This window comes from Callithrix jacchus, chromosome 2 (genome assembly GCF_049354715.1).
Source record: "Callithrix jacchus isolate 240 chromosome 2, calJac240_pri, whole genome shotgun sequence".
In the NCBI taxonomy this organism is placed as follows: Eukaryota; Metazoa; Chordata; class Mammalia; order Primates; family Cebidae; genus Callithrix; species Callithrix jacchus.
This window is the reverse complement of record NC_133503.1, coordinates 152,911,425-152,917,331: the sequence shown is the minus strand read 5'-3', so window position 1 is coordinate 152,917,331 and position 5,907 is coordinate 152,911,425. Positions and strand designations below refer to the sequence as shown.

General features: G+C 40.9%; 1 pseudogene; it reads right to left on the bottom strand.

Moving 5' to 3' along the window:
* Nucleotides 1-3,988: 3,988 nt before the first annotated feature.
* LOC100388413 (U2 small nuclear ribonucleoprotein B''-like) lies at nt 3,989-4,933 on the bottom strand (annotated as a pseudogene).
* Nucleotides 4,934-5,907: the final 974 nt, after the last annotated feature.

Below are 5,907 nucleotides of genomic sequence, written 5' to 3'. Positions count from 1 at the left end.
GCCAATTTTAGGTGTCAAGTTGACTGGGATGCCCAGATAGCTAGGAAGGCATTATTTCTAGGTACATCTGTTAGGGTGTTTCTGGATGAGATTGTCATTTGAATCAGTGGACCGAATAAGGAAAATCACCCTCACCCAATTTGAGGATGAGCAGGCATTAGCCAATTGATTGAGGGCAAATACAGAATAAAAGGCAGAGGAAAAATGAATTCACTGTCTCTTCTGAAGCTAGGATATCCTGCTCTTGGACATCAGAGCTCCAGATCCTTTCACCTTTGAACTTAGTGACTTGTATCAAACAGCGCACAGGTTCTCAGGCCTTCTGCCTGAAACCAAGAGTTACACCATTGGTTCCCCAGGTTCTTAAGCCTTCAGACTGGGACTGAGCCACCTTCTTCCCTAGTTCTCCAGCTTGCAGATGGTCTATCATGGAACTTCCCAGCTTCTGAGATCATGTGAGCCCATTCTCATAATAAATTGCCTCTTATATCCATATCTGAATCTCTCCTATCTGTCCCTTCCACCATGTGAGAAGAACCCTGTTCTTCTGTTTCTCTGAGGAACCCTGACTAATACAATCTTTTTCAAGATACACTATTACCAGTTTGCTGAGAGTATTCATCATTAATGGATACTGAATTTTGTCCAGTGCCTCTTCTAAATATATTGAAATGATCATATGCTTTTTCACCTGTATTCTGGTCATATGGTAAATTATAATTATTGATTTTCAATGTTAAACCAAGCTTTCATTCCTGGGATAAACTTTATCTTTCTGGTATAGTCATACAATGAGATAACATTGAGTAATAAAAATTAAAAAAACTGATATATGCAACAACATGGATGAATGTCGAAACAGTCTGGTTCCATTTATATTAAATTCTTGAAATTACAAAACTAATTTAGTAACAAAAGTAGATTAGCAGCTGCTTGGAGCCAGAAAATAGGTAGGGATTGACAGCAAAAGGTAGAAGAAAAGGGTGATAGAAATGTTTTTTATCTTAATTATGGTAGCAGTTACACAAATGCATAACTCATTAGTCAGTACCCTTAAAACTGGGGCACTTAAATGTATATAAATTACACTTCAAGAGAAGTCATATTTTGAGGCCAGGAGCAGTGGCTCATGCCTGTAATCCCAGCACTTTGGGAGGCCAAGTTGGGTGGACCACTTGAGGTTAAAAGTTCAAGACCACCCTGGCCAACATGGTGAAACCCTTTCTCCTCCAAGAGTAGATAGATACATACGTAGATAGATGATAGATAGAAATCTCTACTAAAAATACAAAAATTAGCCAGGCGTGCTGGTGCATACCTGTAATCCCAGCTACTCAGGAGATTGAGGCATGAGAATCGCTTGAACCCAGGAGGTGGAGGTTGCAGTGAGCCATGATCACGCCACTGCACTCCAGCCTGGGCAACAGAGTGAGACCCTGTCTAAAAAATTTTTTTTTAAATTTATGCTTTGAAAGTTTATACTTAAACTCTCCAAAACCCTAAATATTGAAAATAAAAAAGAGAAAATGATACATCGCTACAATAGACTATTCAACCCTAAAAGGATACATATTACAAGATAGATAAATCTCAAAAACATTAGGCTACAGGAAAGAAGCCAGTTACAAAGAACCACTCATTGTATGATTTCATTTCTATGAAATGTCTAGAATAGGCAAATCTATAGAGACAAAAAGTAGATTAATGATTGCCTGGGTGCTGGGGGTGTGGGACACATGGAGGGACTAGAGGTTGATGGACAAGGAGTGCAATGTTTCTTTTGAGAGTGATCAAAATTTCTGAAATCATGGCTATGCAATTATAGGAAAAGCTATTGAATTGTACACTTTAAATGTGTGAATTGTATGGCATGTGAATTATATTTCAGTAAAGCCATTACAAAAAACAAACAATAGAACTAGGGGACCAGGGCCAGAATGGAGAATCCAGATGTTAACTACAAGGCAGAGGTTAGAGAGAGAGAGAGAGAGAGAGAGAGAGAGAGAGAGAGAGAGAGAGTGAGAGAGAGAGAGAGAGAGCATGCTTGATGGCAGGCAGGCAGGTAGCTTGAGGCAGTTCCTAGGCTAGCTATTGTATGCTACTACTGTGGCTGGGTCTGCCCTGCTGCAAAGTGGAGCCCTGATAGGGCCAGCTGAATTTAAAGGGCCAGGGATAGCAGAGACTACTGTGCAGAGACCTGCTGTTTTCACAACAGAAGACTGCTTTTATAGTTGCTGCTATTAAAGAATCCCAGAGAGGCTGCTTTTGTGTCATGACTGTGAGGAGGCATGAGGTGAGCACTGTGTTGATTTGTTTATTTAGACCCTCAGAGTCAGGAGATTCAGTTACTCAGGTTCAGTTCAAGTCCTTTTTTCATGTATTCCTTTATTTAGTCCTTTTTACCCCCATATTCCACCTTAGCAACCATTCTAATGGGCGTGATGGGAATCTTTTTGTTTACATGTGTAGGCTTGAATGTTGAGTGTTACTATTGTGTATGCATGTATATGTATCTCACATTTAGGAAATATTATATTGGATATCTCATTCTGTTTCTTCCTTTTTCACTCTATACTTTCTTTTAAAGACCCATCCATGCTGTTAGGTGTACATCTGCTTCTTTGCTTCTAACTACTCACTGGTGGTATCTACTGCACATTACCTGTCCACAATCCCTGTGATTGGCATACAGGTTGCCTTCCTGTCCCTGTTACTCCAAATAACTTGTGGAACTCAGGAGACTATGCCTCACAGACCTCCACCTGCAGGAGTGTAATTGACCTAAGGCTCAGCTCTGAGCTCTGAAATCTACCTCTGGGTTCACCTGAGGCCATGCTTCCTGTAGGCTGCTCCTAGTCAATGACTGAGCACATCAGGGTGACTAAGACAGGTTCATTCTTGGGAGACAGGGGACTTCTCCCATGGCTGATTAGGACTTCCTGGTGGATTTGGAGAACCTTCCTTAGGATGCTTCCACCAACCTTTCTTCTCTCTCCTTCACTTGGGGTCAGACTTCATTGTGGTCTGAGTTTTCCCATCTCTTCCTATTTTCTTTCATGGTTATTTCCTTTAAAAGAATCTTTGTACGTTTAATTGGTTTAGTCTGCATCTTGGCATCTGTTTCCTAGAGGACCCATGCTAACCCTAATGCTATACAAAGAGCCCTGTACATATCCCCTAAGAAGGATGTGCAAAGGTTTCTTGGGGATGTACACAGGAGGGAAATTGCTGGGTCACAGGGTGGGGTCAGGTTGCCCCTGGAATGGCTGCTCCCATCTGGATTCTCCCCAGCAGTGGATGGGGTTCCTACATCTTTGCATCCATGTCCATTCATAGCATTATGCTGCTAACTTTGCCTGCTTAACAGGCGTAGAGTGGTATCTCTTCGTTGTTTCAAATTCCTTTTCGTCGATTATTAAAATTATTGATCACTTCTTATACATGTTAGTCTTTAGGGATTCCTTTCCTGTCAGAGGAATTGCCTACTATGCACTTCAGTTATTTTTGTGTTTGCATTGATTTCTTTTTCTTTTCAGTTCAGGAATTCTTTGTACATTGTAGATACAAGACCCACAGTATCTACCACATGACCAAACTGAGAAAACAGGGTGTGGGGGAATCTCTTCAATTCTTCTTTTTCAATTTTAGGTGATTCCTTGTCGTTTTCAGATGTTGCAGACATCTCCCATTTGCCATCTAGTAACTTTGTTAATGACGACTTTGAACACAAATTCTTAATTTTAATGTAATCAAGAGCATCTTTGCAGTGGTGCATCACATTGTGTTCCAGAGCTTGAACTGTGGCCAGGCACACCTAGACTTCATTCCTGGCCCACCATGTCCTCCATGTTACCTAGTTAAGTGACTTTTCTATTTTTTTTCCACTTTGACTTTCCCCATCCCTAACTATTAGAATAACCTGACCAAATGTTACTAAAACAAACACAATAAATAATATTGGGTCCTTTAATGATGATGATCCCAAGTATTACTTCTTGACACAGGTGATTCTCATGACATGGGACAAAATGTCCTTAAATCTTTGTAAAGCTGTTCTGACAGCTCCAGCCTACTTACCATTTTCTAATTCAAACAAAGCAATACCACACTTCCCAGGTACCAAATGTACTTTCTTGAAACCAGGGAACCGATTAAATAGCACAGATAACATCATCTCATGAGTTTCTGCTGGTAAATTAACTTAAAAATAGAATAGGGCCGGGCGCGGTGGCTCACGCTTGTAATCCCAGCACTTTGGGAGGCTGAGGCGGGTGGATCACAAGGTCAAGAGATCGAGACCATCCTGGTCAACATGGTGAAACCCCATCTCTACTAACAATACAAAAAATTAGCTGGGCATGGTGGTGCAAACCTGTAATCCCAGCTAGTCAGGAGGCTGAGGCAGGAGAATTGCCTGAACCCAGGAGGTGGAGGCTGTGGTGAGCCAAGATCATGCCATTGCACTCCAGCCTGGGTAACAAGAGCAAAACTCCGTCTCAAAAAAAAATAGAATAAAATAGAATTTGGAGGTGAGTAAGAACCTGAGGATTCGGTGCTGCATTTCCTTGGGTTATCAGCCGAGTTCGGCGTTTCCTGACCAAGCTTTTTGTTTGCGGTTATTGCTGTCTCTTCAGTTTTGGCTTTTTTCTTTCCTTTTGTCAGCAAAGCACCACACATTTTAGAAATTATATCGGAATCTGTTTTTCATACTGAATCTGCATTGGTTCATCATACAACGGAAATCCTTGTGACTGTCTCAGGGCATTTGTGGATGAGCCCAGTGCCCCTACCCATCTTCATGGTCTTTAGAGCCACAGTATTTACCACATGGCCAAACTGAGAAAACGGCATGTGGGAATCTCTTCAATCCTTCTTCTTTAATGTTGCCATTCATACTGTTGATATAAATTAGGTGATTTGGTCTGATTTCCATGTTTTGGATTCAATAGTTCAAATAGCCTAAGACCTGCACCATCTCCAGGAAGCGACCAGCAAGTTCCCTCTCTTTCAGCTTTTCATCTCATAAACAAGGACAATATGAGAGAATCCTACTCATCTAAAGCAACTGGGAGGAGAGGTAGTTGGCTGATAAAAATAATAATTAAATACCATCCATACATTAAACATTTTCTTTCAACTTAAGACATAAAAATATGCACTTATTTATACATCCTCATGTAGGGCATAGGTCTTTTCTTTGTTGAATGATCTGCTAACTGTATTTCACACTTTTTCTCTTTAGATTAACAGCAGTACATTGGTGACAATTTTCAGTTTGGGGTTCTTGATTTTTTTATTTGTTATTTTTTTAGAGATGAGGTTGCTCAGGCTGATCTTGAACCCCCAGGCTCAAGCGATCCTCCTGCTTCTGCCTCCCAAATAGCTGGGACTACTACAACAGGCCCACACATCACTCTGCCTGTCCCGTTGGTATTCTTTAAAGTGTAGCAAAGCTGCGCAGGATGGTGCATGCCTGTAGTTCTGGCTACTCAGGAGGCTGAGGTGGGAGGATGGCTTGAGCCAAGGAGGTTGAGGCTGAAGTAAGCTATGATCGTGTCATTGCAGTCCAGCCTGGGTGACGGAGTGAGACCCTGTCTCTAAAAATAATGATAAAGTGCAGCAAGACCTTACGTCTTCTAGATTTTAAGAATTTTTTTTGCCTTTTTACAGTTGTTCTGATTCGTATTTAATTGAACAGAAATTTTTTTTTTATTGTATCTTTCCAAAGAATTGCATTTAATTTTCTTAGGAACAACTCTTTACACTTAGGTTTAATCAGTTTATGTATTCTTTAATTAAACTGTACAACTATAACAAGTACAATAGGCTCAACGGGTTTGGGAACAACTTCTTCTCCAAAGCACATGACTCAACAACATGTGTCATGCTGAGCAGAAGCACCCAGGC